This window comes from Mus pahari, chromosome 17 (genome assembly GCF_900095145.1).
Source record: "Mus pahari chromosome 17, PAHARI_EIJ_v1.1, whole genome shotgun sequence".
Classification (NCBI taxonomy): Eukaryota; Metazoa; Chordata; class Mammalia; order Rodentia; family Muridae; genus Mus; species Mus pahari.
In genome coordinates, this window is record NC_034606.1 from 19,656,831 (window position 1) to 19,682,820 (window position 25,990).

A 25,990-nucleotide genomic window follows, 5' to 3' on the forward strand; every position below is an offset into this window, starting at 1 on the left:
GTGTGTGTGTGTGTGTGTGTGTGTGTGTGTGCGTGTGCGTGTGTGTTCGCACGTGCACACGCGCTTGGATAACGGAGGGACTGATTTTACTTCAGAATTCCAATATGGTGAAAATACTAAGGGGGAAAGAGAAAGATTCCAAACGTGCTTGGGGATGCTTACTGCTGATGAACTTAAAGGTGTATACATCGGAATCTGTATAGGCACTTGGCTGCTATCACTCTCCTTTCTTCCTTGCCTTGGCTTCATGGTAAGGAATTCTTACTTTACAGCATCCTTGGGTCTGTCTATCTTGAGTATCTTGCAGTTTAATTCTGCAGGACCTGTGTGCATGTTTCCTCGGCTCAACAGATAATTTATGGAAATGGGGTGCACAATGACCTATAAATTACTCTCCATAAAAGTCAGCAAGATGCCTCCTCTCAGGCTGAAATGGTTATTGTGCTTAAATGTTCCATTCTTTGGGGGGTGGAGAGATGCCTTCTACAATTCCACTTAGCAGCAGGAAACAAAATCTTAGATATAATTACTCTAATCTAGCCAGTTTTGTGTCACATTTACAGTGAAGCAAATCAAAGAAGAAAACAACTAGAAAAATCGCTATTTTGGTCTTTTCCAGAAAAATGACCGTGTACTGGCCTATGAACATACACATGACTGATCCCGGGAGATGTATTGCTAGTCCAGAGATCTGTTGAGGCAGGTTGCCTCAAAGAAAGAAATTATGCAGGGAATCCATGAATGGATTGCCCAGAATTTTAAACTGAAATAGGATTTTTTTTTTCTGGAGCATGGTCTTTTGATTTTTTTTTCATTTTGTTTTATTTTTTACTTACCCACTTTACATCCGACTCACTGACAACTTCCCAGTTAGCCCCTCCCACAGTCTTACTCTTCCACAGCACTATTCATCACTGAATGAAGTCAGGACAGGAATTCAAATAGAGGGGGAACCTGGAGGCAGAAGCTGATACAGCCACCATGGAAGGGTGCTGTTTACTGGCATGGTCAGCCTGCTTTGTTATAGATCTCAGGATCACCAGCCCAGGGATGTCTCCACCCACACATGGTCTGGGCATTCCCACAGGATCACTAAGAATGCCTTACAGGCTTTCCTATAAACTGGATCGTATGGAGACATTTTCTTAATTGAGGTTCCCTTCTTTCAGATAATTTTAGCTTTTGCCAATTTGTTGTAACTCTGGCCAGAACAACAGTCAACTAATGCAGACCTACAGTAAGTTTGTCCTATCTAGGCCCCTAAAGGTCTTGAGCAGTCTTCAGCATTCCTGGGATCAGCCTTTCCCTGAGAGGAGAGCAGGCTAGGCTCATGGGCGAGGTATGCTAAGGAGAGTGGTGGAGCTCAAAGTAAGCTCTGATAGCACCTACCCAGAAGGCAGGTCTCCAGCTCCCAAAGTTGCAAATGCAAGGGGTATCTATTAAGCTTTGTCTGATGTATTTTGAGTCTTTGATACGTAGACCGAATGGAGATATAGTTCCCTCCATTTAAAACTTTTCATATTGATTAGATATATAACCTCATATTATATATAACATATATTTATATATAATACAATATATGTGTACATATAATAATATATAATATATGTATATATAATTAGTCAAATTACAATGTAACAGAAAATTAATATACACTAAACACTCTCAATAAGATTTTGTATAATTGACAGCATATTATGTTCTCTTCATATCTAGAACAGACAAGGTGATGGACATGACTGTTTCCTCTTTTTTTGGGGAGGGGGGGAGAGTTCCTACAGAGACTCACTCTTACCTTTAGGACAAAAGCACTTACCTGTTCCTGCTTTTCAGCACCCAGTGGTGTGTTGCTCACCATCGTGGGCCACTGTCTGCTTCCTTAGTACATCTTTCTGCTATTGTTCTCGGTTAACTGAGTTAACTGAGTTATTGCCAGTCTCTAGTCTCTTCCTGTCACCTGTGCTCTCTTGCGAGCATACTCTGATGTGTGGTGAGATAGAAAGCTAAAGAATTTTTGAAAAACAAAAAAACCAAACCACACCACACCAAACCAAACCAAACACAAATTAGTAGCCAGAGTCACATGAGTGCCTAGGAGAAAACTGTAACCCTCGTTCTAATGTGGCTACATGGTCTAAGGCCACCATGGGAGTTGAGGTTTATGTGAAAAAAAAATCTTATTACAAAATGTCATACAAAAGAAGTTATTAAAATAATGCTGTAAATATAACTCAATTACTAGAATAAATTAAAACCTTTAAGGGTACAATTGTTAAAATACCATTATTCAAATTAGTATTACTATTAAAAATTACAATAAACCAACCAACTAAAGAGTACAGGGTACCCATGGCTCCAGCTGGATATGTAGCAGAGGACTGTCTTATCTGGCATCCCTGGTCCTGTGGAGGCTTGATGACCCAGGATAGGGGAACACTAGGCTGCTGAGGCAGGAGTAGGTGGGTGGGTGGGTGGGGAAGCACCCTCATAGAGGCAGGGGGAGGGAGGAGGGAATGGAGGCTTGTGGAGGGAAATAAATAAAATACCCAATAAAAATGACAAAAAAAAATCAAATACCCATGTAGCTACTGAATGTAGAAGTAGAACTATGAACAGTGACACTGAAGGCTGACAGTGTCACTCTTCGGCCCTTTCCCCGTCCTGTCTGCAACAACCACTGTGCTATACTTTTAGTCACCATTTTCCGGCTCAAAAGTACATTAATCATCTATGTACGCATCTATATCTGATTAAGGCTAATGAAAATGTTGCCAGATTAGTGAAATTCATGTTGACCATACTGACTGTCTTGCACGACATGCACCTTCTGATTCAACTCTCTGTTTTACATTTGTCCACATTGCTGGATATGGCAAATTGGGATCTGTGTACACTATACACATATACCACACTTCATGTAACCATAATCGCACATGGAGTCTGCATATATTTCCAGTTCTAGACAGTTACTACCTTTTCCGTGAATCTAGTCTGGGATCTAGCGCAATGCGCAGTGCTCATGCACGGACAAAAGTTAACATGGTTCAACCATGCAAGATTCCTCCTCTCCCTCCCCCTCCCTCTCTCCCCCTTTCCTTTCCCTTCTCCCTCTGCCTCTCCCTTCCCCTCCCCCCCTGCTCTGTGTGTATTGTGTTGTGTTGTTGGGGATAAAATCAAGGGCTTGTGCATGCTAAACCTGTGCTAAACTTACATTGATATTTCTGCTCAGGTTTGTCTCAATCTCCGTATCCTCCTGCCTTTGTATCCAAGTTTGTATAGGTTTGTCACACTCAGCTCACTGGGAATAGTCCTCTAACACAACTGTCACCAATGAGAAATTCTTAAAGAAGTGGAACAAATATTCTCAGCTCCAGGTCTCAGATAGGTACATTCCATTACTCTGGAAATAAAGGCTCATGTGAGACTAGATACAGCCATATTGGGTACTCATGGTAGTAAGCAAGTAAGCAAGGTGAAGTGTACGTGAGATATGGGGAGATGGGTCTTCAGGCCAAGACTCGTCTTTCTTCACAGATGTACTATTTAGGAAAATGCTCAGGCAAAATTCCACTGCAAGGGACTCATGAACTTGGCCCCTAGCCATTCTCCCAAGGCTACCAATTAGCAAAACTTTTTATGTCAGTGTCAACCACAAAGACCACAACTTAAGAGTTCCAGGGATTTCAGGAAGTCACCTTGGACATTGCTGAAATATGAGCTACCCAACAGGCTGCAACATGGGCTGGAATAGTTCCTCAGCACAAAAGAAAGGATATACATATATACATGTCAAAGAAGAGGATAATATACTTGGAAAAACATTTAGCACAAGGCAAAAGTTTACCTTCTTTGTATTCCCAAAACCTTTGCTCCAAACACAACTGTTCAGAAAGATAAGTAATGAGGCCATATATCAAAATAAAAGGGATCTTATTAAAAGAACAAAAAACAGGCAAATTATTCCATTGCTGAATCTAAAACTTCATACAGCCTAGAAAGCAGAAAACCAGCCCTGAATTAAATGTATTACAATAGTGAGGCAAGACAACACTTCCCATGTCTGTGATCACCAAACTAAGAAGTGGGTGAGAGAAATACGAACACGTACATGGTTAGGGGCATCACAGGAGATTTTGATTCAGTGGGTCTTTGTGAGGTGAGAAATCTGTGTTTACAAAGTCTCCCTGAAAGTCACCTTCACTGAGAAGTTATTAAGGTGAGTCTAACTTGAAACAACCACTCAGAGATCAGAGGGACAAAGGGGAGGGGAAAAAAAAAACACATCAGGGAGAAATGACGTAAGGAGGAAAGATAAGTGGAGAGGCCAGAGAGGTTTTAGTTTATACAACCGTAATTTAAAACTTTTAGGATAATGATTATGTAATGGGTGTACAATCAAAAATAAAAGAGAAACCTGAAATTCCTCTCCATTCCTGTGAGTGGGGATGAGCACGAAATCGTTCCTTAGAACTAGAAGTGACCATCGTCTCTTTGGGGCTGAGATTAATATGAGCTGTGGTGGTTTAACATCTTTCATCAATTTGCCTCTTCCCAGAAGAGGGTGCACAGGTGCCCTTCATTTTTGTATACATAACACCAAAGTAGTCCTTCTGCTCTTCCCTGGTTTTCTCAGCATGATGGCTGCACAGGCAGGATGGTGCTCTGGTATGATGGTGTGTGTGTGTGTGTGTGTGTGTGTGTGTGTGTGTGCATGCACACATGCACATGCATGTACAGAGGTTGTAAAGGCTTGGAATATCTAGGTCCCCTGCCACAAAGTATATTACCGTAAGGCCGTAAGAACTGACTGGTAATGTTTCCATATTTTAGCACCTCATACTTTTATCTGTTCTTTATTCTTATAATTATCATCATCACAACATGACACTTCAGCCACAGTAAACAGGTCGGTTCTTGAATCTTACTGCCATCCCTGGAATGTGTTGCTGATTCAGGCTCAGTTACAAAACTTCAGTTTCTCAGCTCTTAATCCTGCCTTTTATAAAGGAAGTCAGGGGTCTCTTGTAATGTGCCCTTGGCACACTCTCTATGCCTTTATATACCTCATGTGTTGGTGTGACTCTTTTGTAATCTGTCTTCAAGAAGGAGAACAGAGGCATTTTGTTCTAAGAGACTATGTGGTATTTGCCTTTTAGCATTAGTTAGGGGCCTGAAAAGCATAAGGAAACATAACTATAAAGCATAACTTCTCAGATAGTTACTGTATGGAGTGCTCCCCTGAGCTGATTAACATTCTCTCTGGCCCCTCCTTCTGTGCTAATCACTTGTTTCTTAGAGAGAGAGAGAGAGTATAAGAGGCAGCTTGTCCCCAGGGCTTCTGAGTTTTCAGAGTCACTGTGTCTCTGTGTACAGTTGAGATTTTTGATGTGACAAGACAAATTGGCAAAGGCGCAATGGGAAGTTGGCCGTGCTCTCTCATTGAAGATCCATGGATCTTGTGTTTCTTTTCATCTGCACACAAGAATTCCCACAACTCCCTGTGTAGGCGATGACACTAAACTCATACACCTTTATGTTTTGTGGTTCCCAAGAGTATCACTTCTGAAAGAGTGTGCACACACATAAATGCCTTGTGTTGACACTGAATATTCCCAAGCTGAGAAATCACCCCATACATTATGTTTTAGAAGATGAACGATATTATAGGCCAAGAGGACGATTCTATTTTTTAGGAATGTTGAAGAGAGGGGGGCTTGATTTATAATGAAGAAAGCACTCATCACCAGGAGTGGAAGAGACACTGATGTATCACCAGTTCTGTGCTTCGTCTTCCCCCTGCCTCCTATCTGACCACTGGTGTTGCCTTGCATCATACTGTAGGCTTGAACCTAACAGCCCAGCCCATGTACCATGCATATTAAGTTATGACGTGTGTGTGTTTTGTGTGTGTGTGTGTGTGTGTGTGTGTGTGTTTATGGTGTATGTTCAAATTGTAAGCGCTTGCTTTGCAAATCAATAACTCCCCCTTTCAGATGTAGCCCAGGTAACTAAGGAATGCTAAGAGTGAGAGAAATAGTTTTCTCAATGGAAGAGTATGCCAACTGTTTATTCAACATCAAATGGCCAGCCCCAAAACATATTTACAAGGAATATTATGCATACAGACCAGTTTATAGGCTATATAGCAAGTTATGATACATTCACACACACACACACGCGCACACACACACACAAAACACACACACACACACAAAACACACACCACACACACAAACACACATACACACACACAAACACACAAACACATACTAACACACACATACCACATATACATAGCCATGAATTTAGAAGACAGCAAGAAGGAGTATATGTGACAGTTTGAAGGGAGGGAAGTGAAGAAGAAATGATGTAATTATATTATAACCTCAAAAAATAAAGAGGTAGCCCAAACATTATATCTTCTCCAAGGCTCTGTCTATCCCATCACTAAACCCACAGAGAGAATCACAGCAGAATCTGCCAGAACTTATGCCATATAACAACTGATCTGTTAAAATAATCTCCCTTCATGTTTTATTCAACAAATAGTTGCTGAATATCAGCTCTGCGTGTGAGTAATCTGAGGACACAGTCCGCATTTGTCATCCTTCACCTTAGACCTCAGCGCTAACCTCTGCAGAGGCTACACATACTTTATGTTTTTGTTGCTCTAAAAAAACGGAAGATAGATCCCAGCTTTTTGATAGCCAGGAAGGATTAAGCTTATTTATAGCAGAGTATGAGAACCTTGAGTAGCTTTTTCAGCTCACAGAGCACTTTTCAAGTCCCCAAGTCTTTAAAGCATATTTCATTGCAAAGTCTTGGGTCAGAAGTTTCCTCACTATGGTGAAGTTACAGTCACTAATAACCAAGAGGCATTTCGTAGACATCACCACAGCAAACAACTCTTGTCTTAAAGTGCTTTGCTTTCTGGGCAAAGCTCCTGGGATACAGCTGGTCCCCACAAAACCAGGCTTCTACTCCCTGTCATCTGTATGCAGGGCTCCATGTAGGTCTCTGTCAACAACATGTCTCCCAGCTTCCTTAGTAATGACAAATGAAAGGAATCGTCTTCCCTTATCATTCAGGGGATTGGCTGCAAAGCTTTTTGGTCCTATGCCCTGGTGATGTCAAATGGTATCTGCCATAAGCAGTAACTACTAACTCCCACAGTCCAGAGTGACACTAAACATTTTCTCCTTTTATCTTGCTATCTGACGGCCAGCCAGCTTCCCTTTGAAGTGCCTGCCAATTTTTTTTTCCAGTTACACCATGCTGTCTACTACCTCAGGAAATGACCACACTTTGGACTCTCTACCTCCCCAGTAATACTGAAGAACTCTTGGACTGCAATAGGTGGATGTCAGCTAACAGAGGAACAGAGAAACGACATTTTTCAAGCGTCTTTTCTGTTTTCTCTTGATTCCATAAAATCACCCCATGTCAGTAAGAAGCCTGTTGCTTATCCCAATGCTCCAAAGCAGTTGGATAAGAATCAGCAAGATCAGTAGATTACTAAATGTTCCATGGTCAGAGTGACAGCATAGATACTAGAACCAGCTCTGATCAGCTCTGAACTCATAACAAAAACTCCCTTCTGGAAGGTAATCAAACATCAAGCTGGGTTATCAAAGAAAGCCGAAGAGTCCCTTCTGCTTGAAGAGTTATAAGCAGACATATCACTATTCTATAGATAGATCCTGGTGATGAGTGCTTTCTTCATTATTTAACATGAAGTCAGGAGCATAAACCAATGACTTTTCTAAGTTCATTTCAGGGTCTATGGTGTTCTCCTCATAGAATCTTTTTTCCTGAATTGAAGGAGAAAGAAGGGCCCATGCTTCAAGGATTCTATCCATGCTAACTCCTGTTGAAATATTTGGCACTGTTGATTAGGGGACAAGACTATAGAACTAGGCAGGTATCTGGTGATTGCTGCCTTGGAACCAGTAGTAATCTATGCCACGCAGCATCTCTGCTTCTATGCACCTCGCTGCTGCACATACTTTGGATCCCAAGGCATTTTTGATGCAGATGTCCTGGAAGCAGGCATGCTTCTTTCTAACTGTATTTATCTTTTTAGTCACTTCCAACTTTAATTCACTTAACACGGCACCTCTCATAAGGACAAGCATTGAGGACCATGAAATTCTAGAGTTTTTAAGTGTACTAAAATAAGACAGCCCATGACACAGGAAAATATTTATAACAGCCAAGAGCAACGGCAGTTAACCCACGGGTCAAAGAAAGACGGTGAAACTTCAAAGGACAGAAAGGAAAATTAGTAATCGAGTTATATTTTTGTGAAAGTTTAATGTTGGTCTTTTATTTTATCTTATTTTATTTATTTTAAAGGCAGCTTCTCATTCTAGCCAAGGATGGCCTCAAATTTGTTATAGTCCTCCTACTGTAGCCTGCCATGTGCTATAGATGTGAGACAACATGCTGGCTTCTTTAATGTTGTTTCCCTGAAAGTGGATCTCTTTTGCCAGAATCAGAAGGCAGTGCTCAGACTTGTAATGGATCACACTGACAGCTTTTTGCTAACTTTAAAAACTTTTGATATTTATAATTTTATGTAACTACTGACATAATAAATTTGGTTCTTTTGGAGTCTAATGTTGACTGCCATGAACTACTCTCTTTGAAGGAGAAACTATGTTTTAATAAAGAGGGTCTTTTCTTTTTTAGATGCTAATGCTGATAAACTTTCAAGCTTCCAGCCCGAGAGGAATTTTGATGTTTTCCCAAGGAGTCTCTACGTGCAAGAACTCAGAGTATAGTGAACCAAGGCAGCCAACAGACTGCTGGTTAAGTATTCCACCAGATTCTCCTTTTCAATCAGAGTCACTTCTACCCACAAAGCTCCATCTATTTGAGCTGTAGCAGAGCCCACTACTTGACCAGGCAAGAGTAGCCCCCTTGTGCAACAGTGCTCAGACACAGTCCCCTTGCTGTATCCAACACAGAAAGAAATCTTTCCAATGGCATTTTAGTCAACACTGCATGTTGTTTCATATAAAAATATTGACATGGATATATACTTTGATTAGAATAAAGAAAAGACCCAGAAGCCATTCACCTATGAGAACTTAAAAGTTCTGAAGTATAAAAAAAGGGGGCAAAGATGTACTATAATTTTGAAACATGCTTTTTTTTTTTTTGTATTGGGTCTTCGTGAATTTCAAGTCATGCACCCCACCTCACTCTCCTCCTCCTCCCCTTGTACCCGCCCTGCACCCATGCAACTCTCCCAGAACAGAAAAATAAACTTGTGAAAGCTGTAGTGTGTCCTAGTGTGTCCCACTGTATACCTTCACACTTTATCCATACTTCCCTGCATGCAAATGTTTATTGCAGTGAGTCATTGGTCTGGTTGAGGCCTCTGGCTTCTACTACGTAACAGTATTGGAACCTCCTGGGGACCCCTATCAGATACCTTGTGTCACGGAGACCCTGTAACTTTGAATCTGTAGGACCTGCCCCTTTACATGCTCCAGTAGTTCATCTATAATTTTGGGGTGGATGTTTGGGTGGGTCAAATCAAATCCTCAGATCTGGTCCTGAGAGGCATCTAAGCTGGTCACCACACTCGCTTTCCTGCACACACACACCATCAGAACCAGCTCTCCTGCTCTGCTCCGGCTAGCCCACCCAATGCTGCAGCCAGAAAGGGGCAGAGCCAGCTCTCCCACTCTCATGCCCTCAGGGCTGGCTCATCCATAAGCCCTAGCAACCCTGGTGGTTTCTACCCTGATGCCCAATTCAAGGGCAGGGCCCATTCTCCCCAGTGTTGAAGCAAGTGAAGGAGAGGGCCAGTTCCCCCACTCACATCACCCCAGGGCTAGGTCTCTCTCCTGCCACAGCTGGGAAGGAAAAGGGATATCTCTCCATTGTCTGCAACACCACATAGCAGACAAGAAGCAGGAACAGCTCTCTCATGCTCGAACATTTGTGGTTAGCTCATCAGCAACCCCCACATCCGGGGCAAGCTCTATCATGCTGCCCAAGTGAGGTGCAGGCTCCCCTCTTCCAAGTGCTGCATTCAGATGCCACAGGTCAGAGCACTGAGCTTAGACATAGCCTCTCACTTCTCTGACACCTACTGACACTCATGTCACACAGCAGCCACGCCTGCAAGGCTTCCCAGGGCAGGGAAACATATTTGTTAAGGAAAAAGAGCTAATTCTTTTAAGAACAGGGATGAAGATGGCTGCTTAAAAATCTGGGTTTTCAGCAGGGTGGTGGTGGCACATGCCTTTAATCCCAGCACTTGGGAGGCAGAGGCAGGTGGATTTCTGAGTTCGTGGCCTGCCTGGTCTACAGAGTGAGTTCCAGGACAGCCAGGGCTATACAGAGAAACCCTGTCTCGAAAAACAAAAAAACAAAAAAAAACCAAGAAGCAAAACCAAAATAAAACAAAACAAAAAAATCTGAGTTTTCTACACTTTGCTTTTGTTCAATTAATTATTTTAGTTATACATATTTATGGATTATTTTGTAATAATTCAACATATGTTTACAGTTTCTAATAAAGAAATCCAGGTAGGAACCATTTCTCTCTTCTTAAATATTTGAAAAAAAGCCGGGCCTGGTGGCGCAGGCCTTTAATCCCAGCACTCGGGAGGCAGAGGCAGGCGGATTTCTGAGTTCGAGGCTAGCCTGGTCTACCAGGTGAGTTCCAGGACAGCCAGAGCTATACAGAGAAACCCTGTCTCGAAAAACCAAAAAAAAAAAAAAAAAAAATTTGAAAAAAATCTGATAGACATGTACTTGCACATATTCATGGAATATGCTATAGTCTTCAATTCATGTGAGTGAAAGCTCCCAATTAAACCAGGGTTATTAGCATTTCTATTTCCTAATCATGGTGCATCTGAGCTCCTTTCTTATGGTTCTTCATACACAATATAGTGGGTTTCTCTGAGTTACAGTCACTGCGTTGAGCTGTAGAATACCAGATTACTAGAGTAATCTGCTCTTGCCCCTAAGTCAGCTTGGCTGTCCATTATTGAGCATTTCTTTATCACCCCTCTCTGCTTCATTCCTAGCTCTCAGTGGTCACAATTATACATTCAGGATGATTTTTAAAAATTCTCACTGTTCTTTTTACAAATCTAAGCAACCGCCCAGTGTCTATCTCAAACCTTTCAGGCAGCTTGGGGAGCTGTGCTCACACAGTGGCCACTCTGTGTTTCCACAGCTAGGGCAGGCATAGTTTGATGGAATGTTGTGTCAGTGATTTTGCTCTTGCTTTTTCTGATCGGTCCCTGGGGGTGATTCTGAGTCACTGGACTCGGGTTCCTGCAGCCTGGTGGGGGATATTTCTCCTTACTGCCTTCCCAGATAGTCCCCACAGAGAGGCCATCTCTGCAGGATAAATGGAAAGCCCCCGCTCCCTTTCTAGGCTCCTCCAAGGTACATTTTCACAAATCTTATTTCACTTGGGTGTTGGTATGAATAGCATCTAGACATAGATGAAATGGTGTTTCCAAATAAAAGAATGAACTAGCCAGGAGGCATGACTGGTATTTAATTTGCTTCTTGTGTTCAATAGACTGTGAGCTCCTCAAGGATAGAGATCATATCTCATTTGTCTTTGTAACTGCAGTGACTAACACATACTCATTTGTTCATTCATTAATTCAACAAATATTTACTGAGGGCTGGAGGAGACAAGAAAGGTACAGGGTACAGCAAAGTCTTGGATATTTCATTTGTCCCACGAGCTGGAGCACCATGGAATAGGTTTCTAATACATTGGAAGAATCATAGATACACACTCATAAATACATAGTACAAAAGCTGAGCTCGCACACTCATAAAGCTATCAGTGGCAAAGGTGAATGTGACCTGCTTTTATAGATAAGGAAATCAGTTCTCACAGCTGAGTAGTCCTGGGTCTGCAGCTCTCTTGATCCTAAGCAAGGTGGCCTACTGAAGATAATTCACTCGATGGAGAAGTTGCCCTTGCTTTCACTTATGTCTCTGGCCCTCATTACTTATTTTTCTTTTTAATCATATGCAGGTATCTCTCAATGATCCCAGCGGACTGGTTTTCAGGACTCTTCATGGACACCAAAATCCACAGATGTGAAAGTGTCTCATTAAAAATTGGTATACTATTTGCATATAAGTCGCATACATCTGTCCATGTATTTAAAACTATCTTTAGTTTTCTTATAATACCCAATGTATGTAAATATTATGCAAATAGTGATTATTCAGTTCTGTTTAGGAATGCAGAAAAAAGTCTGTACATGTTTAGCAAACATACAGTGGTTTTTCTGAATACTTTCAATTGGCAGTTAGTTAAATTTATAGATGCTGTGAAGTGGTAGCTATGTGACTTTAGCTAGATAGTTATTTACATATTTAATATTTAATTACCAAAGAATTATATAATTCAATGGTTTCTGTATAACTACTTTTATAGAACCATGGAAACAAATTTCATTAGGAGCAAACAAAACTGGGCCTAAAATAAGTTTCAGAAGAGAGGAATCTAGAAACAGCCTCTTGTTGCAGTTCTTGAGTCTATATTTATAGCTCAAAGCATTTATTTAGCTTTGCTAATGCACTTATGGGTTAGTTGTTTGGTGAAGGGCTAGGTTGGATGGTTCATCTGAAGATCTACTTCATTTATGTGTCTGGAGGTTGGTGCTCCTTGACTTGTCTGTCTTTTCTCATATGGTGCCTCCCTAGAGGTTCTTTTCCTGTTGCTTGGCCTTATAGCAATATAGTAATCTTAGACTCACTGCAAATGTTCCAAAGAGTTAGAAACTTAGCATTTCTGTTATTTTGGGGCTTAGTCCCAGACACTGTGTCATTTATTACACCCATCATATTTTACAAATTATATCAGTCAGTAAGTATTCCCAGATACTAGAAGGTTTTTAGACCCTACCCTTCAATGGGAGGAATATTAGAAAATTGGCATTCAACTATGATGTGCTGTAGTCAATTAAGACAACCTGCTCCATAGACCAACTTCTGGACTATACTATGATGCATGTGACAGCAGTTGTGTTATCATAATGTGCCATAAACTGTAGTAAACTGCTTATGTAGCAAACATCATTTTCTTATATTTTAGAAGTTCAAAGTCCAAGATTGGGGTTTCCATCTGGGTTCTGGTTAGGACTCTCTTTGGAACTACATACTGACAGGAGAACAAGTAGAAAGAGTACAAAGAACCTCTTTGGGTCCCTGCTACATGGCATTAAAATTATTTGTCCTAAGAATTAGGGCCAGTCTCAGGATGTTATTAATGATATCAACTAGTGAAGATACTGATATGTAGTGTATAAATAGTGCAACTCCGAAAATACTTAAACTTTAAGACAAAGAGTAGAAATTCATAATTACAAAAGTTAAAATCTTCTAAACTTTATACCTTGGCAACTAATACCGGCCAGTTGTGTGCTAGACACGTGCATGTATAGCCAGTATCTAATTTATCTTGGAAGCACAAAGCCAAGCTCCTACAAAGGTGTTGGAAGAAAATATTTATGTATATTTGAAAATATTTTGCCCTTCACTGAAAATGAAGATCTTAAGAGTGCTTCATCATGTTTGACAAGAAACTTTTATTGAAAATATACCAACAGTAAGTGAGGAAGCTTCTATAACACTATCATGACCGACAAGGGGAAAACAGAATGTCTCTTATTTTAAAAATTTCTTTCTCCCATGTGTATTCTGGTCAAATCACAGCTTGATGAGAAATATAGTGGTTTTCATTTCCTGTTGAATTTGACAGAGTCCTAGGAATACAAGATGATGATGGACGCATAGACTTAACACCTCAGGGGAAAGAAAAGCCCAGGCCCTAAACTAAATAAGAAATCATGGATATAAAAAGCCTCAGATCTATAGTAGTAGTTGTTCTTAAACCCAAGAGACAGAACCACATTCTAACTCAGGAGAACTAAGAAGTAGTTTAAAACTCTATAATTTGGGTTGATATGATAAATACGTTTAAAGTAGGTGGTCCATGAAATAGTGTTCATACTCTACTACATGGGAAGTTTGGGTCAACATTCTATAGATCCATGTTACAGGCTTGTTCTCTTAGAATGTGGTTGACCCTTTGGGAGGTAGGGAATAGGTAGATATATAATAGGTTGGGCCCTTGGTCACTGGCAGTATGCATCCAGAGGGGATCGTAGTTCAACTCTCCTTCTATGCTTTCTGGCTTGTGATATGACCAGTTGTTTTGATGTACTGATCTGATGATGCCACTGTCATTACAGATTAGTCATTGGGTCACCTGATCTTTGATTTGAACCTCTCATAAGCTTAAGAGCCCATTTCTTTTTATAGGTTAGCTACTTCAGGTATTTTATCATGATTACCACAAAGCAGGCCAATAAAAACATGCTTTTCAGAAAGAAAGTGAAATTGAGCACAGACAATAAGGATGCTGCCTACCTTTCTAAACAAGTATTGATTATGGTTATAATAGAATCAAGAGAAGTCCATGTATAGTAGACTCCATTTCCCTGACTTAGCATGGAGAGGTGGTAAGTGCAGAAATGGACTTTCTACTCCCAATGGTGCATGAAGTAGCTAAGTGAGGTCATACACACACTCGTTTTCTCTGTTAAAATCTGTTTACTCTTCTGTATGATAAGGAGGGTTGACTTGAGACTCAAAAACGGCTAGAGAAATTCCTTGCATCCTGTGTCAGAGTCAGACCCACTCATTACTCAGAGCACACATTTTCCCACTAAATCCTGGTCTCACAATCTTCAGCAGCTTAGCTACTTACAACAGAAGGCAGTCAGTAAATGGACAACTTCATGGCCACTTTTCTCTCTGCCTATGCAGCCGTATTATGAAAATGGTTATAAAATGTACTTCTGGAGAAGGGGAAAGAGTTTCAGGGCAGGAGGTGTCCAGAAATAGCAACATGGACTCAAAGGGTAAGAATGTCAAACTGTCTCTAGCCAGTCTCAGGCCTGTCCTGGTTACCATGGTGATAGACACCATGTTTAATTGCCTCTAGGGGATTTGGCAGGACGGACAGGACTGGGATTAGAATAAGCAATATTGTGGGTGTGCACCTGCATGAACTCTGGAAGGCCTCTTTAAATTTTATGACAAGCACTTCTACTGATTCATCTAAGACCCAGCCTTAAAAAGTATTAGGACAATGGAACAGCAAGACTGCTGTGAATTTATTTCTTCACTGGAGACGCCTTGAGCTGTCTAAGAGTGGTTTGTGTAGGAGGGGAAATGTGAACAGAATAAGCTAGTCTTTGACTTACTAAGGAGCATTTGCTATAAAGGACAACAGCTCTAGATCTTCTTTAATTAGTTATGCAACTTTGGTCAACTTGAGGTCTCAGCTTTTTAATCTGTAAGGACGATTAAGAAACTCTTTGGAGGGATGTTGTAAAATTGGGAAAATACATGTATACGCTACCTAACACACAGGACAGTAAGTGGACATGACAAGGAAATGCCTTCTTTCTGAACACTATTCTCTCTCTTATGACTACTAGGAAATGATGCAAACATTGAACACCAACATTAAAGCCCAAAATGGTTGTGGAAATCCATGTCTCTGTGCAGAGGAAGCCTGGCAAGTCTTTAGTGCACTGTTGACTTTGTGACTCACAGCTCCATTATTTCATCTCCTCCCATCCTGCTCAGGTTGGACATTATGGGGGAAGGCTGAAAGTACAATACTGGGATCTTCCCATCAAGATCCATCTCCCAGTGTTGCCAAAGTTCCTGGAAAATGGAATGATAAACACTGGATGACTTAGGTGAGAACTATGGCTACTATTTACTGGTGTGACCAGGCTATGCATGGCCTAGTGTTGGGTATTTTATTAGCACTGTCAGAGGCAGTCTTAACCCCAAGAGAGTTAGTTGTTACTATTCTCACCTTATAGATGAGGCCAAGGTTACTAGACTGTAGAAAGGGGAAACATTTTGGACTTTAATGTGACTTGTTCATCTTTATTTACTGCTGGTCATTCAGCACTTTTCCTCTCCTCAGGGACTATCACAAGAACAAATGAATAATCAGTTAACTAATATGAGACCAAAAATAACATAACATCATGTGTCGTAGCCAAATAAGACAGTAAGCTCTTTGGGACTACGGGCTTTGTTTTGTTCTTCCTTGTATCACTGTGGTTAAGTACAATGACTGAGTTTTAGTATTTCATTCATTATGTGTTAGGTGTATAATTAAATCAAGTGTTAAGTTTCCAGGCATATCCACAGAGATATTTAGTGGGAATCCAAAGATCAGGAACATGTCAAGGATATGATGGAGCAGAACCTAGAACAAAACCTGGGTTTAAATGAAAAGGTCAAAGAAAACAAAGCTGAAGAAGAAACAAACAAACACAGGAGGCAAGAGGCAGCCTGTGCATCAGTAATGAAACACCAAGGATTATCTGCCCAAACAGTTAGCTAGGCAAAGTGTCAGACAAAGCATGTGATTCAAGACCCATTATCAGGAAATTGGTAAACAGGGTCCCTAAGAACGAGGTAAATGGAAAACAGAGTTGGCTGGTCTAGACATTCAATAAGGAGTCAAAAGAAGAAGCCTGGCTCACAGGAGACAGAACATTTCAGCAAGGGCAGAGGATATGCAAGTAAAACTTTTGGTATCAGAAAACCACAAAAAAAGGAAGACAAGTCCACCAAGAAAAATGTGGATGGGAAGTACCAAGCAAGGTGCTTGGAGCAGCACATGCTGGGACTAATTACCATCTCTGCTTGTTTTTTTCATGCACCACAGCAGTCTATTTACTCTCAGGAGGCCCTGATACAGCTGTATATGCTATCAAATGAACTCAAGGAAATCCTACTTACTGAGGCAGATATGAGACTCAAAGAAGCATGTAGTCTCTTCAGTGAAATTTTCTGATTATATATACCAACTGGTTACAAATACATTATTTTACTACATTTTATACAATTAATAATGTATATATAAAATTAGGTGCTTTCAATTTGGAATAAGGTGTTAAGTCTAAGGACGGAAGGATGGAAAGATGCTTAGACCTTGAAAATGTTAGTTCTGTCTTTCTCCTTTCCATCCCACTGTTCCTACAGGACAATAAAGTTACTACAATTGGTTTTGGTTACTAGTAAATGAACTAGCACCTTTGACAAAATGATCACAGTAGCGGTGTACAGTGGCATCTGATTCCACCCAAAGGACTGAACAGAGATAATCATTGTTTTCCACACAGTTAAATAGTATAAAATCTCAAAGTTGCATAAGATTCCCAAAGGCACTGTGAGGAGGACTTTTTGGATGTGACAAGTCCCTGAGGAACACCCAAAGACTTGATAATTTCCTAGGTTGAGTCACAGATTTCTGCAAAGTTTTAGACTCATAGATAAGACTTATTCCAACCAGACAAAACAAAATCAAATCAGAAAGTAGGAAAACACATGGTGTGGCATCTGGACTAGATGAGGCGCCAGTCTTCAAGAGTCTTTTGCCAGGAGACTCAAGCGGAATGATTCCAACAGTGATTTGTGATAATGCATATGAAATGTCTTCTAGACATGTTCATTAGAAACTGAATAGCCAAAGACTGTGTTCGGGGCTAGTCTTACTGTCTACCTGGGATGACCCAACATTCAACCTCCTGGAAGGAAAGCAAGAATTTAGCCTGGGAGACATTTCCATGTCTAAGCTGTTTTAGCATCATGAGCACTTGGCTAGAGAGTAATGGGACCACTCCTGCAACCCAATTTCCCAGATAACAGAGAGGACCAGCCTGGCAAACCAACCAACCAACCAACCAACCAAGCACCAACCAACCAACCAACCAACCAACCAACCAACCAACTAACAACAGTCTGTGGAAGTATCCCAGTCTGCAGTGGTAGCTTTTCCTGCTTGATATTCTAATAGAAAATAGTGGGGGCTAGGTGAGAAAACTCTGGACGGTATGGCCACTTTTAAGGGCATTTATATACAATAGAATACTAAAGGCTTGGAGAAATTCAGTAGCATAAAAGACTATTAGTTTTCAATCAATCAATATTTTACCAACCTCTTTTCCCATGGTTATTTAGTTTAAAACAAACAAAAACAAACAAACAAACAACCCCCCCCCAAAAAAAACAAACTTATTGCAGTCTGTTGTATAGCCGCACAATTTGGCAAATCACAGGAGTGATATATGTACCTCTATTACTTCTATGTCCTTAGCCTTTGCCTTTCATTAAACATGCTAATAATAACAGCCAGAACATAGGCATCTCTCCCTGCATGTAAAGGGCTTTTTATATAACTCATTGACTCAAACAAAAGGTTGGTGTGGGCAACTTGTAAGTAAGGCTAAGCAGCAGAGCAAGGAAGTCAAGAGAGCTGGTCCTGCCTTTGCATGGCTGAGTTTCTCCTTTTCTGGCTCTGCCAGTTGGCAGATATATGACAAGTTTCTTAACTCTGATGTGCCTCCGTTTCCCTACCTGTTTAAAAAAAAAAAAAAAAAAAAAGGAGAACAGTGTGCATAGTACTGGCTACAAATATACTTAGTCATTTTCAAAAAGTGAATAGAAAGGATTTAGCGAGATGGCTCAGTGGATAAAACCCTTGACATTCAAATATGAGAGTGGTGATTGGATCCCTAGCACCTACATCAACCCAGGTGTTTGTGCTAGACTGCCTAACCCCATGGGAGAAGCAGAGCCTGAACATCTCCCCAAGCAAGCTGGCTAGATATGACTAGCTGAATCTGTGCACTCTGGGGTAGGTAAGAGATAGTGCCTCAGAAAAATGATTGACGTCTTCCTCTTCCTCTGGCTTTCACACACACACACACACACACACACACACACACACACACACACACGTGCGCGTGCTGAATCAAATTCTTTCTAGCTTAAGTCAAGTGTACATGATGCATTATTCCATGCCATCAATCATGGGAGCATACACAACAAGCCATTATGACTTCAGAGACTATGGATGTGCTGGTCAGAGGAGGGTGGCCCTGAGGAATGCCAGATAGAATTGGCAGCAGGTCTAAGGAAGATCAGGCACCCAAAGCCAGTTAAAAACCAGGGACCAACTCCAGGATGTAAACAGGCTGTCACAGGCCAAGAGGCACCATTAATTTCCTGGGCATCTAGGCCTGAGGCCAAGAACAGAAGTGATCGGCTTTAGACTGTAAACAGAGCAAGACTCTAAACAGCCTTCAGTTAAACCTGGCAATTTTATCCATATGCTTGAAGAAAGGCACCTCACAAGAAAATCCCCTATGAATCAAGTCACACACAGATTTACATGGTGGAGAAAAGAACAAGGAAAGATGCCAAATTGAAAAATGACAAGCTGCCACCAGGAAAAAGTCAAAATTTAATATGCATTGGTACTTTGGCTTTATACCTTCTCAGGCTAAATCCAGCTGAAGAATATTCTAGAAAACTGAACAATTCTTCATTAAGAGTGTCATCTTAGAAGAGAAGGACAATGGTCTGTTTTGTAGTGTGTGCCATGGGGGGGAGGGTGAAAATCGGGAGAGAGCCTTGGGGGCACAGGGCATGATAAACACTGCTGGAAAAAAGCATTTCAAAAGGGCTTGGCCGAGAACTTAGTTTATCTCTTGATACAACGCTAGAATTTTCATGGATTTAACCATTGTTAGGTGTTTCCTTACAGTCACTTTCCTAGGTTCCATCTGTCTCGTGGAATCAGGATCTAGAACATTCCACATACTGTCACAGTGCTTGCCTTTACATTTCTAGTTAATAGTGCACCAAAAGTATTGTGCACAGCGCACACTCAGCAACTGTGTGCCTTTCTTCAGGATTCTACTTTAAGTGGTCAATGCTTGTTCCACATCTAGCAGCATTGGATGTGTAAATACCCATTCGGTGTCCTTTACATATATTGCATTTTGTAGCAATAGCCCTTACTGTTGAAGGGCCCTTAGCATTTTATCTGAGTATGCATTCAGGACTTCAACATATATCAACTTTTCCTCCACAGAGTCACTATGAGGTAGGACTATTTGTTCTGTATTTTCCAGGCATATGGAAAGGAAACTTCCCAAGGTCGCTCAGTGAGGAAATGGTAGAGCCTCTTCTCCAGCTGTCTTAGTTATGATATCTACCATATGATACTGTGGCTTGTCATACATTACCCTTTCGCCGGTATATGCCAGTGCTAACTTGTGTAGGGGAATGTTCCTTCTATCCTTCAGAGAATCAACAGAACAGACTGAGTAAGCCAAGACAACACAGCTCAAATACCACATCAGTGAAGGCAAAGGTTATGGGGCTAGAGAGATCTACAGTTATGATCTTCTTTCTCTAATACATTTCTTACTGTGTGACTTTGACTATTTTATTTCAGACTCCTGGATCCCTCATTTCTTGTCTATTAAAAGGAAATTACAGAAGAAGCCACTTCACAATATATGATGTGAAAAGAAAATGATTTAAAAGTCTGAAGTGCATATATTCAAGTGCCTACCACAGAGCCCAATTAAGATCAAGGTGCACTTAAAGACTGGTTTGACAACCATAACAGCAGGATTTACTTCACCTTAGTAAATACTTGACAAATGTATATAATGTGCACAGACACGTATGTCTTTATTTGAGAATTCAATATCGTAAGCCCTAGCCAGAAAGGCTAATTGTTATTTTGGCTACTTCAAAAGAGATCTTCTAGAATGTCAGTCTCATTAAATATGAGAAGGTTGGCGTTTGGCCACTGGATGTAGATGACTAGAAAGAGTGGTACTCAAATTAGTTGTATTCACATCAATGTGAATTCCAGTATTCTGGAATTGGGATAGGAATGGCCAGGTCATATTTGGAAGTAGAAAATTAGGAAACTAAGAGAACACAGGAAAGGGTTTTGTTGGGTCTAGCTACACTTTTGAAATGTTGAAGAGAATGGAAAACCATGAGCTTCTCTGTGAAAGAAATGAGAAGAAAGAAATGAAGTCTGAAGAATTAAGGCAGAAAGCTCTTGCCTACCAGATATGAGCGGCTGGGTATAATTCCTACTAGTGGAAAAAAAAACACAAATAAATGTTAAACAAACAAATAAACAAATAAAAATAAGGAGGAAGTAGCTAAAGGAGAAAACCATCAGAAAGAAAAGACATCAGACGGTTGGTCATGGCTATTGTCATACTGAGATGGACGGAACCTGGCGCCTCTTGCTCTTAGGGACATGCTATAGTAAACAGCATCCCTAGGCTTCTTCAGATTCTTTCTGATTTTCCAGTTCACAGTTCTAATTTATCCTGAGACTCAGCTGCCTCTTCATTCTAAAACCTTGTCAAAGAACTCCTCTCGATATGTACTGAGACAACCCCACAGTACCTCTTTGCTTCGCTGAAACCACCTTGAGTTGATTTCTATTCTTTGCAACCACAAGGATCCTGACTCACCCAGTGGAAAACTCTGATTACAATTAGGCTTATCAACAATAATCCTTATGTGTGTTTAACACTCTGCACATTTATAAACTGCTTATTATTATTAATATCTACGACAAGCAAGTACTACAGTCATGCTGCTGAAGCAGCCATCCAAGAGCTAATAATTGGGTAACAGCTGGAGGTTAAAAAGCAAGCCAGGGAGAGTGAATGGATTTACTGAAATGATAACTAATATGAAAAGCCATCACATCGCTGGAGTTAATTCCATTTACAAGAGCCCATCAGGGTTAGATGACTGTAGATCAGTAAGACAGTAGGGGGAAATTTTCTTCTATTAGGAAAGAATAAAACAATGAAACAGATGGATTGCTGTTTTTAAGATTAGGATTACAGGAACACAAAACACTGGCTATGCTTAGATGGCTCAGGAAAAAAATGGGGGGGGCTACCTCCTACATGGTAGGAAGAATATGCTTCATTCCTACAGATGCCAATAAAGCATTAGGCAATTGTCAATTTAGTAATGGAAGTGCCGCCGAAGATTCATATTTAACAGGGACCAAATATACTAGACAATGGAAAAAGAGGATTGGTGAGGATCTAAATTAACCAACCATGATTGAGGAAATAATTGAAGCAATAAAATGATCAATAGGAAGTCAGACCATTCTCCAGGACCTGAGAGTTTCTTGGTGGAATATTTTTTAGTAAGACCATTTTTATTGACTCATCTTGTTTTGATGGCACTAAGACATCAAACTCAGGCACCTACTCACTGACAAATGGGTCGACAATGAAACTGAGGCTACATAAAGAGCTAGCAAGTGACCAATGGTCAGGAACTTAGTACATGCCTCCTTCTAGGTCATGTAGCACCTCAGAACAGGAGGAACACTGTTACAGGTTCTATACAACAAGGGTTGTATTGTTTAAGAAAATCTGTAAACACAGGAATTAAAAGCGTCATCTTTAGGGTTGGGGAGATGGATCAGTCAGTAGAGTGTTTGGGATGTAATCATGAGGATCTGAGTTTGGCTCTCCAGCATCTATGTGAGGATGCAGAAGGATGGCAAGATGTTAATCCTAGGCAGAAGGCCCTTACAGTACCTCAACCTAGAACACAGACCTCCTCATCTCCAGAACTATGAGAAATGTTTTGTTTTGTTTTATATTGGATTTTTTAAAATTTACATTTAAAATGTTATCACCTTTGCAGGACCCCCCCCCCAAGAAAACCCCTATCCTATCCTACATCCCCCTGCTTCTATGGGGGTGTTCCAACACCCATCAACACATTCCCACCTCCCACCTTCGAATTCCCTTACACTGGGGCATCAAGCCTTCACAGGACCAAGAGCCTCTACTCTCACTGATGCCTGACAAGGTTAACCTTTGCTACATATGCAGCTGGAGCCATAGGTCCCTCCATGTGTACCCTGCTTGGTGGTTTAGTCCCTGGGAGTCCTGGGGGGGTCAGTCTGGTTGGTTGATATTGTTGTTCTTCCTATGGGATCGCAAATACCATCAGCTCCTTCCGTCCTTTCTCTAACTCCTCCCTCGGGGACCCCATGCTCAGTCCAATTGTTGGCTGTGAGCATCCTCCTCTGTATTTGTCAGGCTATGGCAGAGTCTCTCTGGAGACAGCTATATCATGCTCCTGTCAGCATGCACTTCTGGGCATCCACAATAGTGTCTGGGTTTGGTGACTGTATATGTGATGGATCCCCAGGTGGGGCAGTCTCTGGATGGCCTTTCCTTCAGTCTCTGCTCCACATTTTGTCTCCATATTTCCTCCTGTGAGTATTTTGTTCCCTCTTCTAAGAAGAACCGAAGCACCCACACTTTGGTCTTCCTTCTTGAGCTTCATGTGGTCTGTGAATTGTATCTAGAGTATTCCAAGCTTTGGGACTAATATCCACTTATCAGTGAGTGCATACCATGTGTGTTCTTTTCTGATTGGGCTACCTCACTCAGGACGATATTTTCTAGTTCCATCCATTTACCCAAGAACTTCATGAAGTCATTGTTTTTAATAGCTGAGTAAATGGATTGTGTAAATGTATCCATTCCTCTGTTGAGGCACATCTGGGTTGTTTCCAGCTTCTGGCTATTATAAATAAGGCTGCTACGAACATAGTGGAACATGTGTTTTTGTTGTTACCTAGTTTAGGACACCGTTTTTTTTGTTGTTGTTGTTTTGTTTTGTTTTTTTTTTGGTTAGCATAAATTATCTCCATGCTTCTCCACTGCCTCCCACCAAATGTACATATTGTTCTCTCATTCTTTATACCTATGCCTTCTCTTCTTATATTCACTGTCTGGCTCTGTGCCAGAGGACTATCTTTGCCCTCCAGCCTCTGGACATCTCTGGCCGGAGAAAATGCACTGGTTATAGCCTATTTCACTGCTGTCTTTCTAGAATATTCCCTTTCCTTTGAACAGTGGGCCTGCCTTCAGAGGCTTCAATTCTTTCCAAACTCAGTCTAACATTGTCCATCCCTTCTGTCTCAGCTTTCTTCTGTTATTATAAGTCTCCCAGATGTGTCAGGAACTCAGGTGAATTTCTTTAATTTACTCAAGAATTGTCTCTGAATTCTCTTTAGATTCTCATGTTATTGCTACTGGAAATTACAATGGATAGCTTGCATAGTACAGGCTATAACTCTGTGGAGTTATTTATGTATAAAACTATAAAAATTCAATAATATTCCATAATCCCACTGCAAATAATGAGATGATTAATGCAGGTAAAATACGTATATAAATCTTGTGAAATAGAATGGGATATTTTTTTTCTTAATTTTTTAAAAAAGTTTCTCACTTCCCTTGATTTCTTTCTATGTATTTTTCCTTTATTTGCTTTAATAATTTTTAGTTTTGAAATTATAATTGCATCATTTCTTACTTCTTTTCCTTTCTTCAGTATGTCCAGTGTAGCTCCTTGCTTTCTATTAAAACTTATGGGCTCTTTGTTTTTCAATTGTTATTCCTAAGTAACACACACACACACACACACACACACACACACACACACAGAGAGAGAGAGAGAGAGAGAGAGAGAGAGAGAGAGAGAGAGAGAGAGAGAGAGAGCCCTAACATACAAATACACTTTGTTCAGTCTGTATAACGTTACTTGGATGTATACTCTCTCAGTGTTGACCAGTTGGCATGACATGTTTCCCTGTTTCTTAGCCTTTGTTTAGGTTTTTGCATTATACAGAGTTGTCCTTAAGCTTCTTATTTCTAAACTCAGGCTGAAGCCCTACTACACTCCTGAAATCATAAAGACCACATCCATCTCTCTTGAGAAATGGAGCTGTGCTCTGTAGTACAGTTGTTAGTCACATGTGATTAAGTGTAGGTTAACTAATATTACAGATTTCATTCCTTAGTTGTACTTATAGCTCCATTTTCAACCACGACATATAGCTGATGGCTACTGCACTAACCACTACACATCTAGAACATTCCCACCAATTCAGGAAGTCCTATTGGACTGAGACATTCTAGCATACAATGTATATGTATGGGTTAAGTCAGAATAAATATCTCAATTTTAATCTTGTTCTACAGTCATATCACATTTGCAGAATCAAGATACAGCAACAACAATAATAATAAAAAAGCCTATGTTCTTCATTATGACTCAAATAGTGCTGGACATAAAGGGCATACTTAATAAAAATACTAGCTGAGTTTAGTAAGCATGAATAACTGTCAGTAGATCATTAGAACACAAACCACCATGAGATGACTCTAACAAAGGTACAGACGGGACAGTTTGGAGATAACGGTGGTAGGGATTCTTCTAGTTTAGAATAACAAGTGGAAGAAAGTTTTGTGGCATGAAAAAATGTTCTCATGTAATCAGAACTTATCCCAATTACTGTAAATTACCTTTTAATAAGCTTCAATCTGGCGAAAGGAAAACTATTGGAAAGACCCCAATGCACCGGTATATACAGAAACATCTATGCCAGTCTGTGGCTTTACTCACAAACAATGAAAATTTGTCATTAGATATTGGGATACCTTCAACTGTGATTCTTGTTGACAAAGAAACTGGCCAGTGTCTGAAGCAATTTACTGGGTGTGATGAAGTTATACATCCTGTACTATACTGGCTCAACTCTGCTTGTGTCAATTGTGAACTGTAACAAAATTCCAGCACTTGACTGTACTATAATAGACTTGTAAACAGAGTATCTTATCTTTGCAGTAATCTCCAGAATGAACAGATTCTTAGAGGTAGATCCACGGTAGACCGTTTAATTAAATATGGGCATAATAACTTTGAAAAAATATCCCTTTTAATCCTCATAGAGACTCTATGAACAGGGATTTTTGTTCTCATTTTGCTGCAGATAAAACTTATGTTGATATGGATATTTTATTTGCCCACGGTTATATGGGAAATAACAGAGTTGAGACAATAGCCACCTTTCTACAGGTTATCTACCTCAGTGTTGACAGAGCTGTGTAGTTTATGGGGGACAAGAAAGGGGCAAAGCAGGACACCACCTATCCTCATCATAATTGTCCCCATTATCCCCCTCTCAGCACAATTTCTTGTCTACCTCAAATTGCCCAGACATTCATTTCAA

At 40.5% G+C, this 25,990-nt stretch overlaps 1 protein-coding gene and 1 pseudogene across 4 annotated transcripts in view; both read right to left on the reverse strand.

Annotated features, from left to right (window-relative positions):
- Samd12 (sterile alpha motif domain containing 12) overlaps window positions 1–25,990 on the reverse strand; it is a 423,060-nt gene that overhangs the window by 134,808 nt on the left and 262,262 nt on the right. The window lies entirely within an intron of this gene.
- Window positions 10,034–10,156, reverse strand: LOC115062449 (annotated as a pseudogene).